The sequence below is a fragment of the Taeniopygia guttata genome, chromosome 4, assembly GCF_048771995.1.
Source record: "Taeniopygia guttata chromosome 4, bTaeGut7.mat, whole genome shotgun sequence".
Classification (NCBI taxonomy): Eukaryota; Metazoa; Chordata; class Aves; order Passeriformes; family Estrildidae; genus Taeniopygia; species Taeniopygia guttata.
In genome coordinates, this window is record NC_133028.1 from 4,282,109 (window position 1) to 4,299,123 (window position 17,015).

Here is a 17,015-nt window from a genome sequence, read left to right on the forward strand (position 1 = left end):
AGTTAAAATTGTGGTTTTCAAATATAACCCACATTTATTTCTATCACCTGAGAGGCTGTTTCCCAAAATTCCTCCTAAATAAAGTATTAATAATAATATATGATTAATAATATATTATTGTTGTTATTGTTGTTATTGTTGTTGTTGTTCCTATTCACTTTGTTTCTATTTCTCTGCACCTCAACAAAGGCTTAGCATCACCTCACAGGCTCCAGCCTGTGAAGTAGGATATAAATAACCACCACCAATTGCAATGTGAAGGTGATTTTATATTAAATTAATTGGTCATTTCTGATCAATGCCTGATAGATCCAAATCCCTAAAAGACAGACTGAATGCAGGCAGAAAACCTCCCTTGAGCAGATCAAATGCCCAGTGTTGAGGACAAACTTGAACTTTTCCAGTCTCAGCATCCTTTTCACAGACAAATCCTTCAGAATTTTCAGTCTGGAAGCTCCAACCAGAATCTAACTTGCTCAGAAGAAACACATATTACTCATTTTTAATTCATTATCCCTCATTTCAGCTATAAGCTTTTGACTGCTTCTCTGTGCTTAGATATTGCTTCTTTTTTTCTTTCTAATATCTCACTTCCCCAGCCATTCACCCACTGCCAGTTTGATCTCTCTGTAATGCCATAGGTGAGCTGTTTTCATCTCCAGTGTTCTTAAGAACATTAGTTTGCAAAAGGCTCCTTGCAAGACAGAATTATACAGACAAAAAAGAAGTCAGAAGCACTCACAGGAAAAAGAGATTACATTAGATGTCTTCATCCTGACACTTAAATAGAGCATGACACTCTTAAAATATTAGTAGAACATGGGACATCAAGAATACAGTAAAATATTTGTGTTCTATTAACAAAATAAAAGAGAAAGGGAGATTAAGAGCCAGGAATGACAGGGTGGGTTAGGAAAAAAAAAAAAAACAGCTGGCAAGGCAGTAATACTATCGTGTGGAGAAAACAGTATTGTACTTTATAACAGATGAAAGCTTCTGTCTATGGCATGAAAGATATAAAAAAGAGAAGCAATAAATTCTGCATAATCCAAACTCATTGTTCAAGCCATGCACTGCTCATTCTCTGTCACCAGCCAAAGGATAAACATCAGTGCTATGTATGTAAAGGCTGCTCTCATAAATATTTAAAAAGCACTACACTGAGTCAGTGCAGTAAATAATACCATATATTAAAATAGATGGAATATGTGAATTAAGGTCACTTGCTGGCACAAAGAATGGAGGCATCAATCTAAGCCTGCTCAACCCCAGGGATCAGCAGATTCAGGTTTTTTCCCCACTCAAAGAAACATTAACTGAAATATGTAAAGAGAAAGCAGTTTAAATCTGTGACCCTCTGAAATGCTGCTTCTGGTTCAAGAACAGCTTACAGGGCCAAGGAAAAAAAATAGTGAAATTAAAAATCCTCCCCAGAATAAGCAGGTCCTCATTTTGTTCTCATTTGTTTCCTGTCATGTTTAAGGAATACTAAACTCTCTTTTTCTTCATGGCACATGAATTTCTGATCAAATATATAAGTAAATCAAAGATGATGTATTGTTTGTCTTTCCTGGCACTCAACCTGAATGAAGCCAATTTAAACTTTTTTTTCATGTAAATATACACAGCTTTGTACATGGGGAAATCGACTACAGGTAGGGTAAAATTATCCTTTGATTTTAGTGGGATTTCTTTAGTGTTGGAGAGTATCTCAGTGCAAAATTAGAGAGAATGTCAGAAAGAATAAACATTAAAATAAATATTTTATTTGTTATACATGAATTTTCTTCCATTTGTAACTTCACAGGCTGCAAATGAGGACATTGCATGCTGAGATTATTCAAATGCTCAACAGGAACAGAGGCAGAGTGTCTTCAGTGGAAGAGAATTTCACCAGTAAATCATTCTTTGAGGAAGAAGTCCAACTTTTTGAAGTGATTCTGCTAGAATGATATCCTTAATTTTAACTACTGCAGATGTTGTTTACCAAATCTCTACCTCCCAAGCCCATCCTACAAAATAGTTACTCTGTCTTGGAAACAAAAACGACATCCTCTGAGGTTTGTGTATCATCATGCCCAGTACTAAATGTCAGTTGTTATTTTTGATGTCATGGAACAGTAACCCCACAAAAATCCTTTGCGCCTTCATTGAGGAGGAAATATCTTCAGCACAGTTAACAATTCTTCTGTTGCTGTAGATAAGGAATAATGGAAAAAAAACCAAATCAAAAAACCAAAAACATGGGCAGTTGTTCTCATGACTATAAGGAGGAAAATGTACAAGATAAAAAAAAAAAAAAATTGGATTAGTAACAGGATATTGCATTTATGAACAGATATCTAACAGATATTCTACACCTGCCTATTTATTTTCCTCCTTATCAGGGCGATTCCTCTATCAAACTCATACTTTGCAAATGTGTGAATGCATTTCTTTTAGAAAATTACCAATTCGAAAATGTCAGGGGATGAAATAGTCACTTTCCACCCAGGTATAATGGTTCAATGGTTAATTTCATTCATTCTTAAAATGTTTCCCTTATTTCTATTCTGGAAATATCTCCCTCCAGCTTCCAGCCATAGTGTCTCATTATAATTTTGTCTTATAGATCAAAGGGGTCTCTTCCCTCAGAAATCTTTTTATGTTAATACCCATCACCCATAATTCTGTAAGTTGAATTTTGATATTATTGAAGCTGATTTGAGTTTTCATAACTTATTTTTTTTTATTCTTGCCCTTAATGAATTCAGGAAAGTTAAGTTTCAATGCCTGACATATTTCATATTGCTTTATTTTAGTCTCTGCACCTGTTTTACAATCTGAATGACCACAGTAAATCTGTTTTTCGAAAATATTTTCCAAAACCTGCAAGACCCTGGAAAATCTCTTTTTATTGCCATAACCAATGACCTTGTCATGGGATAAGGTTTACAATCCTCCTTTTTCTGCCTGAAGTGATATTATACTTTTAAAAAGGAATACACTTTAGGAAAAAAAAAGTCAGTCCTTGAGACCTGGTGTGTAACAGGACATGGAAAATAGTTTAAAGTCAAATCACATTATGAAATTCAGCTAGTCAGTATCATTTTAATTTTGAAGAAACTGCTTGAAGGCAACCTCACACTGACCCACTTTCTTGCTGTCATTCCCTCAATAAAAATTGATAACACATTTCTTGCCCTTGCAGAATTTCCATATTGACAGGGGAAATTTCACTCCCTGCATGATTAATGGCCGAGGCAGGGCTCCCTCAAACATGCAGCATGCACTGGGGTATTCGATGGCTCTGACAGCCCAAGAGTGATGATCCTTGGGAGGGTGCAAAGCAGAGCGTGACAAAATTGCAGCTGCTGATGCCTCCTGCCACATCAATAAAATGGCACCGCACAACAAATGGGACTCTTGACCTCATCACTTACAGTGGAGCAGATCATTTGTATAAACAAGTTATTTAGGTGCTTTAATGTACTTTGTTGGTTGATTAATAGGGCTTCCCTTCACCTTTTGCACATCAGATGCTAGAGAGTGCTTGAGAAGGGAGAGAAGCAAGGCACGGGCATGGGGGTGATGCAGCATGCTGCAAATTTCAATTCTGTGCAGAGTTTTTGTGCACATCTTTAGTTCTAAATTGGACAAAGTTTCTTTCTAAAATTCTACATTTCCTGCACAGCACAGGAGCAGCAGCAGATTCCCCAGGGTCAGAGTTGGGTATAAAGGACGGGAAATAAAGAATATTTCACTCCACCTCCAGGAATGATTTCACCAATAAGTTTCTTTAAACAGCACAACACTAATGTAGTGACAAACCTGACTGAAATTCTCTTTCAAGATTCTGAAAGACTGCTAGATTTTTTCCTCTTCCTTTTCCAGAAGGAAAAACCTAATGGGCTAAGGCTTCACCTTAAGAAAGTGTCATTCATGAATATGCCCGTAGGTGCTACAGAAATACTCCAGAAATGCCAATTTCATGGCAGACTTTTCGTATGTGCTAGTGTGAGACTTGTGCCAAGCAGCAAAGCAACCTAATTTTTAAATAAGCTCAGCTGGTATTTGCTCTTCTGAACACAGATATCTGTTCTCCTAGCAAACCATTAAACAGCTTTCATCGTGCTTTTGGTAATTTTTCTCTTTTTTTCATCTTATTCCGGAATTTTAAAACATGGGAGAAAACAGAGCAGTTCCTGTTACAGCCAAAGCTGATCTGCAACTTTGTGCTGAGTGTATTCATAACAAACAAGGATTTGCAAGAAAGGCAATGTTTTATTGAAGCAATGATTTAAACTAATGTTTTCCAAAACAGCAAAGTGTTCTGTGCCCATCTGTTTGACTTGTAAGGAATGAATTTTCAAAGGTCATTCCAGGTATCCCAGGATTTCAAGTTGTCATCGGTTTCTGAAGTATGAGGCAGGGGAATGATTCAAAGGCAGGGCTGTCTGGTTTCTGGGTAATTCCCATTATGCAGGGAAGACTTTCACTCCAAAGAACTCTACCTAAACCATCTAAAGAGCTACTGTGCACCAGGCAGCCTGTGCCTGTGCCTCTTCCCGAAAATAACAATTGCCTGCATTTATTTTAAATTTTTAAGGAATCTTTTAGGGTTTTTTTGCCTTGGGTTTGTTTTTCTTTGGTTTGGTTATGGTTTTTAGAAATTTTGAGATTCTGTTTCAATTTGGATCAAAGCTATTTAAATAATTTCTGATTTTTGTCTACTGGAAAAAATAGAGCATTAATGAGGTAGATAAGATTCTATATTCATGTTGCAGTCTTTATTTATGTCCTTCTTTTTAGACCTAGATTTTGGAACATTTGGATAATTCTTTTACTTTTGTAATTCTTATGGTATCTTGTCACTATTCAAAGTCAAAAGAGGACATTGCTGAACAACACAATAAAATCTGTTCTTAAATTCCAGTTCCAGCTAGAGAGAGAAAACTTAGACAAGTGTCAGGAATACCTGTTCTTGTCCATTATCAATTATAAATCTCATACAATATAATTATAAAATTATTTTTAAAATCAGATTCCTTACCTATACAGTCCAAGGCATTTAGGGTCTTTAGATCCATACCTCTTAAAAGAGCTTCAAGAACAAGTAGACTGCATTATGCACTCATGTGAAGCATTGTTTTACATATTTTCATATTTTGCTTAATTTTTTGTGCTATTTTTATTTAATATTTTTGCCCTTATTTTAAAGCAAGAGCAAAACATTTTGTATTTTTGCCTACTTCACAATAGTTGGATTATATGTGAAGAAATACTGGTCTGCAATTTAAGCTACTCCAACTTATTGAGGTCTTCATATCCTCCTTAGTAGTTTACCTTTCCTTCCACAACCCATGCAATGTGCTATTTATCCCCCAGCAAAATTCTCACTCCACTCCCCCGGAGTGTAATTTTCAAGGAAATGTCTCTTCATTTGATGGAAGCCTTATGATTAACCAATGAACCACCTTAACTGGGATGTGTTCAGCTTTTCACAGAAATGCAGGAGGAAAAAAAAAAACAGATGCTTGCTCTTGCTCTTGAAGAAAAGAAAACAACTTCTAGGAAAGGCTATCCATTCAATGCTGTAAAGTCTGACCATGCTGCTGATGCCTCAGGTTTTAGCTTTTATATTTTTCAGATTCTGTGCTGCTTTAGTGTGCAGTTCTGAGCTTCATATGAGGGGATGGTGAGCTCTCCTCACAGAGTAGGGAGACAAAACAATTCCTTCTCCAACTGGGGACCAAGGACAAATGATCCAAATCTTAGGCCCAAGAGCACAAACAACGTGGGCTGAGGAGAGAAAAACAAGGATGGGACTTCATAACCTGAAGCTGTAATATGAAAATTAACTCTAGTATGCAAATGAAGCAGCACTTATAAAAGTGAGAGATCCCGTTACTGATCTTCATTTTGTGACCATTTTGGTTCATCTTGGGTTCATTTTGTGACCCTTTTGGGTTCATCTTGGGTGTAGCCCTGGCTGGGCTCTTGTGCTGCCCAGGGTGCATCTACTGAGACTTTCTAATAAATCCCTACTTTAATTTTTAACTCTGTCAAGTCTCTGCTCTAGATCAGCCTTCATAAGGCATCATTCTAGAACAAAGCAAAACTCACCTTCCTCCTCAGTCCATAAGATTTCTTGTATCTGCAGATAACGGGCTCACAAGGATTTTATTAATTCTGGTGGTTGGCAGGGCTCTGAAAATCAATAGTATTGCCTTTCAGTTTTTGCTCCATCTCTGGATGCCAGGGAAGCAGAGGAAGAGGAACCAAGCAGAGCTGGGCTGCTCAGTGCTGCTCCAAATTTCTGCTGCCTTTGCTGCCATCCCTCCATGTCCTGGGAGGAGACCACTGGGTGCTGGGTGTGTGGTGAGCTCTGGGCAGGACTGACACACAGTTTCTCTGTTTTCCTGCTCCTGGATTTTTCCTGGGTGGTGTTTGCACAACCTGTGCCCGTCTCTGGGCTGAAGAACCTTACCTTTAGTGTTCACTGTGTACTAAACCTTCTGAATGTTATGTACTGATCTTCACATCATCCCAAGTGTTTTAGCAGGTAGAAACATCACCTGCTTGGTAAAGCTCTTTGTCTTCTCTGGTGCTCACCTCTCCTCACTGCATGGTGGCTAAATCATGACACAACCTAAACATCCTGGTTGCTGTTTGTGTGATCAATATTCATTTGCACAGCCAGAATTCCTGATACTGCTGGAGTCAGGGGTCAGGGCGTGGTGCAGCTTTCAGCACAGAAGGGGCATTTCTTTCCTGGCATTGTCATAAATTTCTCCCTGATCCTCTCATCAGGAAACTGCTGTGTTTCACATGTTCCCAGCAATATAAGCAGAGAGGAGCTCAGACCAATACCTAGATGAAAAAACAGCTTGATATTGCAGTTAATAACATGACTGGAACTGAAACCAGAAGCTTGTATTCTCTTTTAACCTTCATCCCAGCTCTGCTTTTAGATTGGTCTTCCTGTTACACCATGAGAGGATCTGTTAATTCAGCTGCTACAGAGAGCAGGAGATATCTGTCAGCACAGATACTTTACTGCAGTACCATCCTTTTAATCTAAGGATGTATGAATTAATATTTCTGATTCAGTTATGCAATCTTTGCTGACAAGTGCTGTCTCCTATTCTGACACCTCCCTTGAAAAAGGAGGACCTGGCTAAGCAGGAATGTAGTAAACACAGTCCTACTGTCTGGATGTATTTTAAAGAGATTTACTGTGGCTGCAGGTAAAGGAGAGAGAACTTTCAATAGTACACTAAAAGTATTTGCATCTAAAGTATGTTCTTCTCATCCTGCTCACAGCCAGGAGAACAATTAGTTTATAATACAGTCATAAAACTTTGTTGGCAGTATATCAGGTGCTTTGGGACAGGAAAGTTGGTCCAGCTGCTCTGGAACTACTTGCACAGTATTGTACAGAAGCTTCTGTAGTTTTTTCCTGTTGGAAAAGAAAGAGGAAAAAATCCAGCAGTCTTTCAGAATATTGAAAGGGAATTTCAGTCAGTTTTGTCACTACATTAATGTTGTGCTGTTTAAAGAAACTTATTGGTGAAATCATTCCTGAAGGTAGAGTGAAATGTCCTTTATTTCCTGTCCTTTATACCCAGCTCTGACCCTGGGGAATCTGCAGCTGCTCCTGTGCTGTGCAGGAATGATTGATCCATGCACCAGCATGAGATATCATGAGCATGGCACCCCAACTCTGCACATCAAGTGATAAATCTTGCTTCTCCAGCATGACCCTGTATTTGTGACAATTTCCTCTTACTGTACCTTCATTTTTCCCAGAGATGAGTCACACTGTGTTTTTGTGAGGTTGTGACTGCCAGCCTGGGTAATTGTTTTTTCTCTCTGGCCTATTCCTGCAGTTTTCCCACTCAATTTCATTTACCTGGAAATGAGAGGAAGAAGCAGGACAGGTTTTAGTGTACACCAGTGAGTTCCAGAGTAAGGCTGACACTTCTATTTCTAACTCAGCCCTGCAAGTAACATCTTGCATTACAGAGCTCATGTGGTTTGAGTTATATGGGGGAGTTTATTGTGCCATATCAAATTCTTCACAGCGCTCTAGATGAGGAGTTAGAAAGGTAAATAAAGCAAAACAAAAACAAACTAAGGCAAAACAAAAACAAACTGAAAAGAAGAATTGGAACAAAACCGAAAGTATTATTCTGTCAACATTTGCAACTCTACTCACTTTTGCAGGAGCTGTAAGCAAACAGAATTCTAATTTGAAAATAAAGGGGGGAAAATCCAAGCACTAGGGATGAATGCACATATTGGCATTTTAATCTGTATTCACACAGAAATTGTAGACCCTCTGAGATCTCACAGCCCTGTGGGAACCAGCAGCAACAGCACAGGGGAGATTTGGCATAAGATAAGATGGAAAATATTGAACTCAGAGGGAGGAATAAATTGAAAGTTGTCATAACATCATAAAAACCAAGGTAGCAGACAGGTGAGAATCACATACAATGTCTCTCCGTGTTGACTGAGGCACATCTTATGACATCAGTTTTAACACCTGCATAGCAAAAATGCAAATAGAATTATTTCTCAAATATGCAGGTTAAAAAAAAAAGGGAATTGCCCTGGTCTCTGGTCTGTCTGATATTACCTTTTAGATATTTACAGGCTTTATTCACAGCCCAGTGTTGCTGAAAGAACACAGCTTTACAGAACACATCCTGATGATAATTCAGCAGAGAGAAGAAATTATCACTTCTCCATCTCCTTTAAAGTTAGGAAAAGAGCAGTTTGTTTAATTTATAGTGAGGAAAATTTGGGTTAAATATTAGGAGCAAAAAGACTGTCAGGGTTAAGATACACTGGGATATATTGACCAGGCAAGCTGGAAAGTTCCAACATGGGAGATCATCATTAACAGATTATACAAATACCTCTTATGGATGATGGGAATAACTGAATCTACTTTTAAGAATACAAAAACCTGCTTTTTTTGACCCTTACAACTGTATAGTCCCATATTTCTGTCTGATCTGGGATAAAATAGGAAACCATCTGAAAATTTAAATAAACAAAATAAAATAAAAAAAGAAGGCCAGCAAGTGCAATGTAATTTTTTCTCAAGTACTTTTCTTTCCTTCACAGCATCTTCTTTAGCAGTCCATCTCCATGAAAAGCCTCTCTCTGCCTCATTTCCTCCTGAGGAAGAAGACATTAAAAGAAAGAGGGTCTGTTCTGAATGTTCCTGTAAAAAAGAACACACAATCCACTCACCTACAAGGCTTCTGCCACCTTCTTATTGTCTCGGGTTTTTGCCATTTCTCTTTTTCTCAGTATAGAGATATGCCACAATTTTTTTTGGCTCCTGTTCAAAGTTTGAAAGATGCAGCCCCTGGATGTGGTGTTCATTTACCAATAATTTCCCTTTTGTGCTTCATCTTCATTTTTTATTTTTTTTTTGCCTGTGTGACAGCAGATTCCTCTTTACGAAGGATCTTCTTGAATCCTGGTCCCTCTACTACTTTCAATTAGCAAATCTTAGGTGTTCTGCATTGCAGCATTCCCTTGTAACATCTCTCTCTTGATAGCTGCATAGGGAATGTGGATATAAACTTTTACTTTGCAATACATTTAAATTAATTACCTATAGTAGATGATGGGATCAGCAGTCTGGGTATACTTGTGTTAGAGAATTAGCACCTGGCATAGTTTTGGTGGGGGTTTTTAAGGGTTTTAGTTGTTAATTTAAGCTGCCACTATGAAATTACTTTAAAAAATAGATATTGGACATGCATTTGCCAGTTTTACATTTGCCAGCTCAATATATTTATGTTCCCCAAAACACTCCTGTTTTAATGTTATTTTCTCCCATGAGACTACGTGAATGAGTAAAAATTTCTCATAAAATCAGAGAATCTTTAAGGAAAAGATCTCTAAGATCTTTGAATCCAACCATCAACCTAACACTGCCAGGTCCACCCCTAAACCCAGTCCCCAGGCATCTCCTCTGCCCATTTCTTGGACATTCCAGGGCCACCCTGTTCAGTGCTTCCCCAGTCCTTCCTCACATGAACAAGTTATTTGTTCCAGGTGGTGTCCAGCCATACCTGCAGCATTCACAGCTTTCAAACTGCTCCCTTGGAAGTATTGCTGGACTCCAGAATTTGCATTGCATCTCTTCCAAGGGAAAAACAGTGGGGCTGGGATTTGGCAGTTCCCAGTTCTCTAAACATCTTTTTCATGGTCTTCTCTGGTTTCAGAAAAAGATTTGTTCCTGGGTTTCTGCCTTTATACAACAAATACAGTAGAATTGATACAGAAGAGTTCTAGGGTAAAAATACACCTATAAAATATTTCTGTCTTAGGATGGTAAAAACAAGATTAAGCCTAAGTCACGAATTATAGATAAATGGGAAGGGAAAGATTAATTTAATGTAAGTTGTTTTTTTATTAAAAATCACACTGTGTTTTGGATGTATGAGAGGAGAAGGAATGCAAGAGAGTTTCCATCCAGAAATGTTAAAAAAAAAAGTGGGCTGTTTTTTTTTGGTTTTGTTTTTTTTTCCCCCAAAACATGGAGGGCTTCTGCCTGTGTTGATCCAGATTTACTGCTATGGTGTGAAGCAGTGCACAATGCTTAGAACACACTGAGTGCTCACAGATTGGCTGAGTGCATGGCACACCATGCCAGCACTTGCACTCCTTTACTGCAGCGTTCTGAGGCCAGGACCCACCTGTATTTCAGAGGAGTAAAAAACGGCTTGGAATTCCACCACTCCCCAGGTGATGTGGTCTGCAGAGAGCTGTCACGCTTGGCTGCACATCAGTAAATGTACGGATTCAATGCATACAGGCTGGAGATTTTACCACTAATTCAGAAAGACAACTATCCACAAAAGGAGTTCAGGCTTGAAGTTGGGCAGTTGCCCGATCAATTAGTGGAAACACAAAGAGGTGAAGAGAATACTACTTTTGTTTTCAGGGTGCTTTGTTTGGATGTATTCTCTTTTCACTTGCTGTGTAAACCAGCAGATCTATTCTGATTACGTTCTTTCTGTGCAGCCATTCCTCCCTGCAAACACTCTGTGACTACTTGCAGATTTTTGTGAACACTTTACAAGGGAAAATATGTTAAATGACAGTGACCTTACAGCTAAAGCCATGTAAAAGTCAAGAGGTCTTGTTACCTGGGATGTGTGCATGTGTTGCATTTCGGGTTTGGTTTGCATGGATTCATGCCAGCTGAGCTACAGTTTCGGACAAGACATCAAAACCCACTCTAAATCTCCCCTTTTATTCTCCCTTCGCAGTGAAATCACCATAAACACTTGGCTCCTCTATTTGAAAATAAAAGCCATGACTCACCACTGTTTCTTCCAGCTTTATGCCATTTCTAACTCCACTGATTTCAGTGCCGACCTGATTTCAGAGAAGTAAATTGACATAAACTTAAAATGATACAACATAAAATCAGATCCCTCAGGCTTAAAAGCTGTATTGCAATGATGTCTGTTTGTTGACCTTTGTGAAATGAATATGGAGATTTTGGTTGAGTTTCTATTTGCAGCACAGAGTCAGCACTGAAGCCACCATCACTAAAGCATCTCTGTGAAGAGCAAGGGCTCAGCAGAAATAGACTCCTTTACTCCATCAAGACAAGTCTAAGGGACACTGTCATCTGTCTTAGGAGAAGAGGCCACCTCTGGGGTCATCAAACACTGCATTTTGCATCCATATCATGCATACAAAAAATCTCTTTTATGCATTGAAAACCTTTCCCTTATAGAAGTTTTTTGTTGTTGTTTCTTTTTGCTTGGCAGTAATCCTCTCTAGCTATCGCATGGGTCAGTGAAAAAGCTTTGGCAAGGACCTTAGAGAATGGCATTAGTTTGGTTTTTTTTTTCACCTTTCAGTTCTTTGACATGAACAATAAAATATTCAGACTTTGAACAAAGAAACAATATTTCACTACTTGCAGGATAAACCTGCCACAAGAACTGTCTTTGCATTGGGAGCTACATGAGCATCACAGACTCATGGAGTGGTTTGGGTTGGGATTTTAAAGATCATCCCATTCCAACTCCTGCCATGAGCAGGGACACCTTCCACTACCCCAGGTTGCTCCAAGCCCCATCCAAGCTGGTCTTGGACACTTCCAGGGATGGGGCAGCCACAACTTCTGTGAGCAAATAAGTACTGAGATGATTCTGCCTCCTCAAGAAGGAGTTTTATCCCACTCTTACCCATGAGACATGATTGTGACCATTCTTTATTCCCTCTAAGCAGTTTTGTGACAGGTCCTCCTACCTTTCACTGCATTAATGACTGAGATGTGTAAAGTGAACCTGCAAAGCCCCTAACTACACCCATGTCTTGGCTGATTAAAAACCAAGTTATTTCCATACAGTCCTGCTGGATCAACAACAGGACTGTTATGTTTTAAAGGAGTGAACAAATTGAAAATTCCTTCTCAGACAATGTTTTAGGAAGTTGTGGTGCCCGTGCCAACACAAACTGTTGCCCCATAAAAAACTGAGGTGTAGTTTGTACTTTCTGTAAAAAACTTACCTGATGCCTTGGAAAGCTGGTGGAAGTCAAGTTGTTTTGTTTTTCCTTCTTATGCAAAACCTGATTAAAATTAGTTTTAGCTGGATTTTTCCCAAATCTCTCTAAATATTATCTGCTTTGAAAAGTTCTTTGCAGTTAGTTTACTGATGAAAAACGCACCAGGTAGTAGCTGAATACTGTTATAAACACATCAGACAGGAGATCTGGAAAAATTTTATTATTTGCTACCTTATTCTTATGGTAAAGAACACCACATATTTCTGCTTTCATTTATCTTCTATTGCTTGAAAATGTCAAATCACTGTTAATAGTGAAAATATGCAGTTTAATATTTTTCTTACCTATGTATTTATCTTGGTGGGCCACGGAGAACCTTGATTATTTTCAGTCTCCAGCCAATGAAAATTGTCACCTTTTTTTCCTTGATTTACACCCAGAGCTCTAATCATAAACAATCTTAAAAGGAAAATATGTGAGGCTGTCTGCCAGAGCTTTCAGGAAAAGCCTGTTGTAACTCAGCAGCCATTCCAAAAGCAATTTCCAAAAACTTAATTTTGTTGGCCTTAAAGATATTTGTGCTTTAAAACTTAACTATTAGTTCCACATCTGTGTTCTTGAGAGGGAGAAATGCAGAGTATATGCTTTCTGTAATAAACTTACTCTTCTCCAGAAAAAAAGAAAAAACATTTTTTAGTATTTCTTTCACATGGAAATTCCAATTAAAAATCGGAATACCTAACTCCAATTTAGTTGAGCAGAAAACTGTGCGATTTTATGGCTGACATTTTATTCTGTAAGGAGAATGAGTGTGAACAGGATAACCTACTGAAAATAAGATTATGGAAAGGAAATGCTATTATGTAGCTACAAAATTAAAACTGAGAAATAAGCCAGTATTTTAGGAACTAGCTAGAATTATGCCATTGGATAATTCAAATTGGATTGACATCTTCCCTTTTGTCCTGTAGGATGTGGAAGGAGCAATTAATTATTAAGCAAGTATAAGAGGGAAAGGAGCATGAGCAGCTACAAAACTTGAATTTACAAAGTAGATTTTTTGTTCATGACAATTATAGGAATAAAAGGAGACAAAAAAACCCCAGGTGAGATAGGATCTGTTCAAATTCCCCAAATGAACCAGATGTCCTAAAGCTGGACCACACTTGTTTGTGGTCATAAGGCTTGGACAGTAAAGAGTGAGCCTTAACTCTTCAACTCACAGAATAATTTGAGGTGGAAAGGATTGTTCTGCCTGTCTAAATATGCATTCCAGGATTTCTTATTTCGAAAGAAATATTTTACTTTTTTATAGATGTCAAGCTTCTTTATACATAGCATTACCTCACCCTGGTTAAATGGCATCATTTTAGTGTGGGTGATCCATGTCCAGGAATTAGGTAGGATTTAAAAATATCTATAAAGAAGTTTTTCAGTTCTACTGGACATTTTTCACACCCCCACATCTGCCCACCTATCACACACACTTAGGATGGGTGCCTGTCCTTGAGTCACCTGTCTCCAGTGATTTCCCACAGGGAGAAAACTTACCTTAAACTAAATTCTTGACATTTGGGAAACATGAAGCTGAGTGCCAACACCCTAATTTTTGCAGAAATTTTCAGCCATTGGAACAGTGTTTTAATAAAACCACATTTGGAAATCCCAGAGAACATTCATTAGCCATCCAACGTCTTATGAATGGGCTGTTTGCGGAGCTTTAGGGAGTCAGAATTCTGGTTATGCCACAGCAAACCTACCCAAACATTCTGCTACTTATGGAACAACCAGCTCTAACAAGAAACTTGAGCAATGACATGACCAAACCAAAAAATACTTCAGAGAGGGCACACCAGATGGAAACACGTGTGGAAGGAGCACATCTGACTGCTGACAACACGGAACTGATGCCACCCATGCAGTGCACTGCGATGTTCTGTTGTTGCTGGAGCAACCCCTAGTTTGGGGTGGCTCCATGTGGTGAAAAAATCCCTCCTCCAACCCGAGCTTCCAAAGAAAGGCTCAGCAGTCTCTGTTGTCCTGTCTCAAGGCAGTTTATTGCAAGTTATCTAAAAGATTTTCTTCTTGAGCTGCTGCAGTTTGCTCAGCAGCTCAGGCAGAGGCACCCACACACCCTGACATCCTCTCTGACTCCCGACTGCTTCTTCTCTCCCCACCCAGGGCTGCTGCTGTCTTTTATATGGTACATTACGTGTTACATGGGTACAGTTTTTCCCCAGTGCCTATTACCTATATTAAATGGTGCTTTTCTACTCTAAACCAATCCATAAGTGCCAACATCACCAAGAACATGGAGGTAAGGAAGAAGAAAGAGGGAGGACAGGACAGGCCCAGATCCCTCCATCTTAAAACCTCTGACCCCCATGTACAAAACTAAAACCCCCCTGTACAGCACTCAAAAATTCTTCCCTTTACTTTGTGACTACTTCTACTATAATATCTAAACTTTTGTGACTTCTTGTTCTTCCTGCAAGGTTGGTCAATCATTCCATGGTTCAAATCCAAAATCACAGCTGTTTCCAGCTGCCTGCCAGGGTCTCAAATGCTTCTGACCTGGACCCGGAACCTCCAAATGGTTTGAGGGACATTTTGAGTTCTGACATGTTGTCACAATGCTTGTCCTGTCTTGGATTAAGGTTTTGCTCAGCCTCAAGCCAGGAATGGTATTTGAAATAATTTCAAACCTTTTGTCCTCACATTCCTTTTGAAGCAGGCCAGGCTATTTTGTTTTCTCGTCAGTGCATTAGATATTTTTTTCCTCAGCAGATGAGCCATGAGTACAGCAGCTAAGGAGATCACAGGAGCACACATCCCATTCTGAGCATGGACACTCTAATCTCTGAAGGCAGCAGTATTTCATAGCCTTTGTCACAGGAATCCCAAGTCTTTGCAGATTTCTTACACTTCCATGCTGTTCTAATTAATACTCCTTCCTTTAAGGAAAAAAAAAAATCCATTCAGTGTAAGTGGGCTAAGTGCTATTTATCTAAAAGCCCTTGGCAGCTGAAGTTGGGATTAATCTTCTAACCCAAATCAAATCATGTCAGCTCAGATCAGCTTCCTTGTATAATCTGATTTTTTCAGGAAAGTCAGCTTCTCCCTCTATGTGTGACCTGTGGCAGCAACATGGAGATGGAAACTTGGCACCTCTGTGTGAGGAGGATCCTGAGACACTGGAATTCAGCACAGATTTCTTCCTCTCCTTAGAACTTTACCAGTTTAAATCACCTGGAGATATGGCTTGAACTCTTGAATACATTTCATGGACCATAAATTTAAAAAGTAATAAGTCCAAAACCTTATTTTCCTATTTTATTGCTTTCTCTTGTGGTAGCATTTTCCTGTGTCTATTCACCAATGTTAGCCCTGCATAATTTTTAGAATAACAACATAAATTCTCATACTTGTTCTGCATATGTATATCCTTATACTTAACTATCCTGTGAGCTTCTATGATGCTTTGCAGCATTTACTTTACAATCTTTATGCAGAAGAAAACCTATGCAAGCTTCAATTTAAAAATGAAAAGTCTGTAAGAGACCTGTGGAAATTGCAGTAAACAGCAAAAGTTCCTGCAGACAGATATTGACTTTACAGTGTGATTAAATTATATCCATCTCTTCTCTCTCTTTCTGCCACTCATCTGAACTAGACTTCAGTCACTTTGGCTTAAATTCACAGTTCCAGAGCAATTCTTTTCAGTAATGACTGCTGCTGATGATAATTTTATATTCTGAGCAGATTAATGTAGTATTTTTTTAATTAAGCATGTTGCCAACAATTATGGTGTATCCTTTGGCAAGTTAAGTTTTCATTTTAGTTTGGCTTTTGTGAGTCTGATTTAACCCTAACCATATTGATATTCTGAACACAGAGTCGCTGATCTGATCTACATTTTGGCCTACAGACTCAAGGTCAGTGACACTGTAATATCATAGAGTAAATTGTAGCCACAAAAAAACAAGCAAACAAACAACTCCTCCCCAAACAAACAAAAAAATCAATCAACCAACCGAATAAAAAAGTGCTTCTCCTCCAGAAAAAAATCCCCGGAAAAAAACCAAACATAAAAACCCCCACAACACCAAAAAAAAATAAAACCAAACCAAACAAAACCAAACCAAACAAACAAAACAAAACAAAACAAAAACCAAGCAAACAAAAAAAAATCCAAACCAAAACAAAAAACAGTGTAAAAAAAACCACAGGTCTCAGAAATATTTATATTTCTCAAAAATATCCAAAAATCCCGAATACAGGACTGGAGGGTGGGAGAACTACAGATAGGGGAAAATTTTGGTTCACACAGTTTTCTGTGTGCTGGGTTTTGTTTGGTTTGCTTTTGGTTTTTTTGATTATTTTTTTTTTTAATTCTGAAGGACAGTGCTCATTCTAAATCAGTCATTAACCAACTGGAAGTTACTTCTTTGCTGGCATTAATTTTATGTCACATGTTA

General features: G+C 38.4%; 1 long non-coding RNA gene across 2 annotated transcripts in view; it reads left to right on the forward strand.

Moving 5' to 3' along the window:
* The window catches only part of LOC140683891 (uncharacterized), a 35,629-nt gene extending 19,670 nt beyond the window's left edge, over positions 1-15,959 (forward strand). For both annotated transcript variants that reach the window (XR_012055485.1, XR_012055486.1), the window contains one exon: positions 15,643-15,959. This is a non-coding gene — a long non-coding RNA (uncharacterized lncRNA). The remainder of the gene's footprint in view (positions 1-15,642) is intronic.
* Positions 15,960-17,015: the final 1,056 nt, after the last annotated feature.